The sequence below is a fragment of the Mytilus galloprovincialis genome, chromosome 1 (genome assembly GCF_965363235.1).
Source record: "Mytilus galloprovincialis chromosome 1, xbMytGall1.hap1.1, whole genome shotgun sequence".
Taxonomy (NCBI): domain Eukaryota; kingdom Metazoa; phylum Mollusca; class Bivalvia; order Mytilida; family Mytilidae; genus Mytilus; species Mytilus galloprovincialis.
This window is the reverse complement of record NC_134838.1, coordinates 37,847,083-37,855,944: the sequence shown is the minus strand read 5'-3', so window position 1 is coordinate 37,855,944 and position 8,862 is coordinate 37,847,083. Positions and strand designations below refer to the sequence as shown.

At 30.3% G+C, this 8,862-nt stretch overlaps 1 long non-coding RNA gene across 1 annotated transcript; it reads right to left on the bottom strand.

Annotated features, from left to right (window-relative positions):
* Nucleotides 1-761: 761 nt before the first annotated feature.
* Nucleotides 762-8,551, bottom strand: LOC143073521 (uncharacterized). The gene is made up of 5 exons (XR_012977520.1): nucleotides 8,071-8,551; nucleotides 7,240-7,327; nucleotides 6,849-6,897; nucleotides 4,663-4,819; nucleotides 762-1,535 (listed from the first exon to the last, which is right to left on the bottom strand). It is a non-coding gene; the product is annotated as an uncharacterized LOC143073521 (long non-coding RNA).
* Between the last annotated feature and the right edge of the window lie 311 nt (nucleotides 8,552-8,862).

Genomic DNA, 8,862 nt, shown 5'->3' with positions numbered 1-8,862 from the left:
TCGATATATGGAATAAAATTCTTGGGGATCTTGTTTCCAAGACCGGTAACCATGGAAACAAAAAATTGAAATTTTCAAATTTTTATCAGTTTTTTCATTAAAAAATGCAATTAAAAAGTTAACTAATAACTTATTTAATCATACATAACCGTTTATTTATCATTTACAGGAGACATTCAACTTAATGACAAATAATAGGTATGTTGCTATGGAAACAGGGCTTTCAAAATTGCAATTTTTTAGCGAAAAATTGTAAAAATTTGTAAAATCTGCAAATTTAGAAAAAAAACAAGATTAAAACAATTTGAGAATTATAATGGCATTATACAGACTAAAGTTTAAGTTCAACTTAAATCTGGCAATGAAAATGGTTACCATGGAAACATATGGATTATATCTGGAGATCTGCAATAAGGTCTAACATGTCGTTTTTGTTATGCAAATCAACATCAACACTATTTATTTGTTGCAATAATTTTGAAATGTAAATATTTAAAATGCTAAAACATATCTCATGTAAACATTAGAAATGGTTTCAATGTTGTCAAGATGTTTGCTATAGCCTTTATATGCAAAAGAAGACTACTAGTTCACAGATTTAAGTTGAAGCAACCGTTTTGTCTTACTAAAAAAATGATTTGATGAGCATTTCATCAAAATAGATTTAAGAGATAAACATAAGTCATCTTACGAATATAAGAGACTGTACACATGGCAATTAAGGTGAATTGATCAGAAATGCCAACTGTAATTTTGAGGAATAACAAAACGTGACACAGACAAAATAAAGTTTTTTATTCATAAATAATGCATTCAATATTTACAAAGACACTAATATCTAGTTGTTGTTGGCCAAAAAAAAACCGTTAGGGCACCTCCTCCTTTAAACCAAAGAATTAAAACTAAAAACATTTTAACTGTTATTTGATTCCAAAAGTACTTTATATTTTTTTTTCTGTTTCTTTTCTCTGCTGCTACATAATCTTCAGAATTACTAAGTCTTTTTCTCTATCTGACAAAGGCCGGAGAAAATGAAGCGATTTGTTGGTCTGAGCAAAATGCTCCTTTTTGTGCATGTTGTATAAAGAGGAATTTCTCATCTCATCAGCAGCCACTTAAGGATCTACCTTGTTACCACTCGCCTTTCCATATTAGATTTTTCAGTCATGTACAATATATTGCCTTAGTTGTTGACTTAATGTATCTCTGGTTTTATTGACTTGGATGCCCATCCCATTTGAAGAACTTTATCTGAATTAAGTGCCAATGAATTATTTGTTGATTCTAAAGATATAGACTTTTCAGGCTGATTTGAAATGATCTTATCTGCATACAATCTTTTTGCTGTTTCTGATATTTTCATTTTTACATTATTTAACAAAAAAAATGACTATGTTGTATGAGGACATGCTCTTTACTGCTGCTTTTGTTGAGAATTCTCTTGTGTGCAGCTGTCTTCGGGACATTTGAAATGGTAATCCTTGCTTCCTTAGTACATGTAGTATATGTAGTATAGTTTTCTTGATTTCCATTCTCTTAAATAAAAAAAATATTTAAACATCAAAGCTGTCACATAAAAGCTCACAATTTTTGTTAAATTGAAAAAAAATCAATTTGATGAGGCCTCTTGTAACACCTTAAAATCAAAAGTGTATTTTAGTTACATACTATGTAGATGTGCATATTATCAGGAAATTATGATTCAATTTTTTTTTCTAGAGTTTCATGATATTCTGTTGTGTGGTTTTAGAGGAGTTGTTATGAAAAACTTGCAGTAGTATATTGAGGCAAATAAGTTCAAAGGGGCATAACTTTAAGAAACTAAAGACTCTTAAGAGCCTGTGTAGCTTACCTTGGTCTGTGTGCAATTTAAACAAAGGACACAGATGGATTCATGACAAAATTGTGTTTTGGTGATGGTGATGTGTTTGTAAACTTACTTTACTAAACATTGTTGCTACTTAGAATTTTCTCTATCTATAATGAACTTGGCCCTTTAGATACAGAGGTAAATATTTTGTAAAAATTTACAACCAGATGCTCCGCAGGGCACAGCTTTATACGACCGCAGAGTTCAAACTCTGAACATTGGGGCAAGTATGGACACAACATTCAAGCTTAATACAGCTCTGAATTTGGATTGTGATTAAATAGTTGACACAATGGTTAGATTCAGCATATCAAAGAACCTCAAGAATTCAATTTTTGATGAAATCAAATAAAGTTCAATTTTGGATCCTTTAGACCTCAATGTGGCCCAATTTTTAATTACCAGGCCCAAACATCAAAAATCTTAATACATGGTTAGATTAAGAATATATCAAAGAACCCTAAATATACAATTTTTGTTGAAATCAAACAAAGTTTAATTTTAGACCCCAATTTGGACCAACTTGAAAACTGGGTCTATAATCAAAAATCTAAATACATGTTTAGATTCAGCATATCAAAGAACCCCAAGGATTCAATTTTTGTTGATATCAAACAAAGTTTAATTGTGGACCACGATTTTGACCAACTTGAAAACTGGGCCCAAAATAAAAAATTTAAGTACATGTTTAGATTCAGCGGATCAAAGAACCCCAAGGATTCAATTTTTGTTGAAATCAAACTTAGTTTAATTTTGGACCACGATTTGGACCAACTTGAAAACTGGGCCCATAATAAAAAATCTAAGTACATGTTTAGATTCAGCATATCAAAGAACCCCAAGAATTCATTTTTTGTTGAAATCAAACAAAGTTCAATGCTGGACCCTGATTTGGTCCAACTTAAAAACTGGGCCTATAATCAAAAATCTAAGTACATGTTTAGATTCAGCATATCAAAGAACCCCAAGGATTCAATTTTTGTTGAAATCAAACTTAGTTTAACCACGATTTGGACCAACTTGAAAATTGGGCCCATAATAAAAAATCTAAGTACATAAAATTGAGAATGGAAATGGGGAATGTGTCAAAGAGACAACAACCCGACCAAATAAAAAACAACAGCAGAGGGTCACCAACAGGTCTCGAATGCAGCGAGAAACTCCCGCACCCGGAGGCGTCCCCCAGCTGGCCCCCAAACAAATATATACCAGTCCAGTGATAATGAACGCCATACTAATTTCCAAACTGTACACAAGAAACTAAAATTAAAATAATACAAGACTAACAAAGGCCAGAGGCTCCTGACTTGGGACAGGCGCAAAAATGCGGCGGGGTTAAACATGTTTGTGAGATCTCAACCCTCCCCCTATACCTCTAACCAATGTAGAAAAGTAAACGCATAACAATACGCACATTAAAATTCAGTTCAAGAGAAGTCCGAGTCTGATGTCAGAAGATGTAACCAAAGAAAATAAACAAAATGACAATAATACATAAATAACAACAGACTACTAGCAGTTAACTGACATGCCAGCTCCAGACTTCAATTAAACTGACTGAAAGATTATGATTTCATCATATGAACATCAGGCACAATCCTTCCCGTTAGGGATTTAGTATCATACCATCATAACATATATGAGAAGAACATAACCCGTGTCATGCCAACAACTGTTTTTAGAATAAATGTGTTTAGTTCCGATGCAAAGACCTTATCAGTGACTCAATATTAACGCCAAAATATGCAATCTTTAATGACTGGACAACAGTATCGTAATTATATCCTTTCTTAATAAGTCTATTCAAAGGTTTTGTAAGTTTCTGAGGTGAATACTGACACCTTTGTGCTTTATAAAGAATATTTCCATAAAAAATTGGATGTGAAATACCTGAACGTATTGTTTAGATTCAGCATATCAAAGAACCCCAAGAATTCATTTTTTGTTGAAATCAAACAAAGTTTAATTTTGGACCCTGATTTGGACCAACTTAAAAACTGGGCCTATAATCAAAAATCTAAGTACATGTTTAGATTCAGCATATCAAAGAACCCCAAGGATTCAATATTTGTTAAAATCAAACTTAGTTTAATTTTGAACCCTTTGGACCTGAATGTAGACCAATTTGAAAACAGGACCAAAAATTAACAATCTACATACACAGTTAGATTCGGCATATCAAAGAACCCCAATTATTAATTTTTTGATGAAATCAAACAAAGTTTAATTTTGGACCCTTTGGGCCCCTTATTTCTAAACTGTTGGGACCAAAACTCCCAAAATCAATCTCAACCTTCTTTTTATGGTCATAAACCTTGTGTTTAAATATCATAGATTTCTATTTACTTATACTAAAGTTATGGTGCGAAAACCAGACAAAATGCTTATTTGGGCCCCTTTTTGGCCCCTAATTCCTAAACTATTGGGACCTCAACTCCCAAAATCAATCCCAACCTTCCTTTTGTGGTCATAAACCTTGTGTATAAATTTCATAAAATTCTATTCTAAAGGGCAATAACTCCTTAAGGGGTCAACTGACAATTTGGTCATGTTCACTTATTTGTGAAATCTAACTCTGCTGAACATTATTGCTGTTTACAGTTTATCTCTATCTATAATAATAACCAAAAACTACAAAATTTCCTTTAAAATTACTAATTACTAACTTTGTTGCATGGGGTTTAATAAGAATCAGTTTATATCAACTAACCTATTCTGAGTTACATTGTTCTATTTTCTTAAAGCAAAAAAATGTACTTGAAATACAAATTGCCAAAAAAATATTTTCATACCTAAATAACTGAGCAATCCGTCCAAGGCTTCTAGCTTTATGGAATTACAAATAGAAGAATCTGAAGTTTGACTCAAATCAGCTTGCTCACTTTTACTTATTTCCTGACTACATGTATCTTCTAGGATTAACAATGGAACACCTTTCACTGGTATTGTCTGAAATAAAATAAAAATATAAGGACACATTACAATAAAAGTATAATTCTTTACTACATATATTTGTTTTAAAGTGTGTAATAACAATGAATAATTGTAGTATTTAAGCTTCATGTTTTTCAATTTAAGTGATATAAATCTAATATATTTTTTTAAATAAATCATTGTTTTTATTGTATAAATTTCAGTAAATGGCTTTAAATGCTTGCATTTTGGACATGTAAATAAAATAAATAGGGAATGTGTCCATTGGACACTGATGATGGTTCTGCTTACATATCATATAAAGTTATATAGTAACATAACTGAAGTACAGTAAAAGTTACACTACCCAAATTCAGTAATTGACCTGAATTTTGTGGTAAAAGGGATTTTGTATCAGTTTCATAACATTTAGTTAAGGCAAACTTAAGTTAGAGAAGGGAAACAAAAATATCAGCATTTTTTTCATTTTTAAAGGAGTATAACTCTAGAACGGTTAAAATGACATACTTCAATTCAAACTTGATCTGTGTTTTGTGGTAATAAGCATTGTGTATAAGTTTGATAAAATTTGGTTTGAATGAAACTAAAGTTAGAGAACGGACAACAAAAACCAGTAATTTTTTTCCATTTAGAAAAAGACATAACTCTAGAAAAATTAAAGTGACACAACCAAAATTTAAATTTCATCTGTAATAAGCATTGTGTATAAGTTTGATTACATTTGGTTAAGGTAAACTAAAGTTATAGAGCGGAAACAAAATTTGGGACGTAGGTACAGACCGACAAAGGTTAAATTTAATAAGAATTTAGGAATGAAACTTATAGTTTGGGTTTTATTGATTTAACAGTATAATAGACAGTTAAAGACTGTTCTTGTTGAGGATTTTTGTTTTCCAATTTCAATTGAATTTCCTATGTTCCATGTTACAGATATTTATTTTTATTTTTCATGTTAAGTATATGTATTTCAATGTTTCATGTTAAGGATGTTTATTCATATTATTCTTACTTGGGAAGTAAAATCCTGTTTCATGTTACAGATATATATTCCTAGGTTTCATGTTAAGGACATTTATTCTTTGAATCATGTTAAGGATATCTATTTCCAGCTTTTATGTGAAGAATATTTATTCCAATGTTTCTTGCTAAAGGCATTTATTGCAATGTTTCATAGGGAGGATATTTTTTTCAATGATCTACATTCAAGATATTTATTCCTAGATTTCATGTTAGAGATGTTTATTCCCATGTTTGATGTCAGGGATATTTATTCTCATGTTTCATGTTAGGAATATTTATTCCCATATTTTATGTTAAGAATATTTATTCCTTTGTCTCATATTAAGGATAATTATTTCCTTGTTTTATGTAAAGGATTTTTATTCCTAGGTTTCATGTTAAGGATATATATTCCCATGTTTTATGTTGATAATAATTCATCCCAGATTTCATGTTAAGGATATCTATTCCTATGATTTAAGTTTAGGCCTGTACAATATTAGAATGTTTATTCACAATTTTCATTATAAATGACAAAGCTTGTTTGAGTCAGTATTTTTCAGCCTCCTTAACTGACATCAATACTGGTATCAGATCTTAGAGAGGTCAGATTTGAATATTCCAGTGAAGCAGTACGAGAATTGTGGGGTAACCCCTTGTTTCTTTAATTGGGAAGTACTGGAACTATTCTTTCATAGTACTGGATCTACTCCTGAATCTTAATTACAGCTCTTTTATGAAAGCATGCAAAGCAAACGTTTGATCAACTTGTTTGCTATGTTTGTTTGTATTTATATATGTATGTTTGCATTAATGTTTGTTTGTAAACAACATGTATGAAGTCTGTTTCAGTCTGTCTACTATATACTGGAATTTGATGTTAATTTCTATTGTCCAATTAAGTCACAGTATATAAAACAGACTGAAACTCTGCCTACATATTCTTGTTTGCAAACATTCAAGCAAATTATATAGCAAGCAAGTCTATGAAAGTTTTGTTTTGAATGCTTTTATAGAATAGCTGTAACAGTGTTCTGTTATTTACCTGTCTTGGTCTTTTGATTGGACCTGAATCATCTAAAGCTGTGACTTATCTATTTGAAAAAAGAAAAAAAAAAGAAAATGCATATTTGGACAGTGAAGATCATAATTATTAATTAGTCTGTATTTCTAATTAAAATCCTAAAAAAAATAATACTAATACTAGTATGTCCCTAAAATAAGCATGCACAAAATTAAGCCATATTTAAATCAGAACTTTTTCTAACTTTAAATATTTAAAAGACAACATACATGTATGCAACTTAAGGAGATACACTGTATAGATTTCAACAAAATTAATTCATTTTTAAGTCTTCATAATTTTTTTTAAAGAAATAAACATACATGCATTAAATGTAAAATCATAACCATATATAACTGTATATAATACAAACCTTATTTACATTAAGAAGTTTAAATGTTGCACTGCTTTGTTTAGGCAATCTAGTAACCTTTGTCTACAGTCTCTGCAAATACATTTACCTGGAATTATAAAAGAATCATTAACTGTTTTACATAAACATGTTTTTATAAATATTGTTTAATTAGGATTTATTCAAAAAGTATATACAGTATTTAATTTAGCATGTCACTTACAATGTAAATGTATGTGGTAACAACTTGACCTGGTCAGCACAGCATCTTAATTCAAATATACAAAAAGGAAGCATAACCTATTTGTGTCATTTTGGTCTCTTGTGGACAGTTGTCTCATTGGCATTCATACCACATCTTCTTTTTTATACAAACATGTACATCATGTACATATAAATGTGCTACATATGTACTAAGACAATTTTTCATATATTGCATTCTCAAAGAAAGTGACTTAAAACCCACTCATAAAGGTCCTTATAGAATTTTAAACTTGTGGTTGTTAGATATTTTATATTTAGTGAAGATAAAAATGTACTACTCTGGCAAGGAACTGTATACAAAGCAAACATACACTTTCAATAAAATAAATTTGGTCATCATGGTCATGGAAATAGATTGAAAAAGTCACTGAAAAAGTTAGTCAGCATTTCCACCTGGAAAACAAGCTTTTTGCAACTTTCCTAGATCATGAGCAAGGCCTATACAATTTGGACAAAGAAATAACATGCAAAGAAATGGGACAGTCCATTTTAATGGCTTATGCCTATACTATAGGAACACATGTCTTTGCAAAAAATATTGCAAATTTAATTATAGAAATTTATAATTTAGTTAAAAAATATGCTTACCTGTTTCAAGTTGAAGGACTAGTCCATGAAGTATATTTATAGTTTCCACATTAGACAGTGACAGTTCTCTGTCCCATCATTTTTTTTAGCAATAGACGGTTAATGTCACAGGAGTTGATCAAAACGGAACTTCACTTAAGTTTCCCCCTTTTTTCCCATTGTTTCCAAGTACATTGAACAATGGCTTGTACATATTTGTAAATTTCATGAAGTGTTGGGAGCAAATCACATTCTGTACAAACAGCATCTTGTTCATCATGATCATCATCACAATTTTCACATGTTCTCTCAAGTTTGTTTATATGACTTTCATGTCCTCTGAACATACATTGACATAGTAAAGGCTAAACATTGTTATAAAACTGACCAGCCATTATGAAGCATGTATACAGATATATTTTAGAATTAGATGTAAAGTGTAAAATATGTTGATTTAAAGAAGCAAAACATGTTGCAGACGTCTGTCTCCATTTTTTGTGCAGATAAACAAATGACTTTTTCTATTTTTAAACTTTGGTGAGTTCTAAAAAGGGAAATAACTCTTGTAGATTTCAGGCAATTTTTGGCATTTTTATCCAATTTCTATAAAAAAAATCTAATGAGCCCCAAAAATGTTTTTGCAGAAATGTGAAATATCAATCTTTTGGAATAAAAGCTATATTTTAGTTTTTTCAGGAATGGATGCGTTTTTTCATAAATTAGGAAAAAAGTTGGTTCATAAAATAATTTTTTTTGCATTAGAATATGCTAAAATTCATACTACTTACCTAGATTAAAAATGTCAATTTGAGT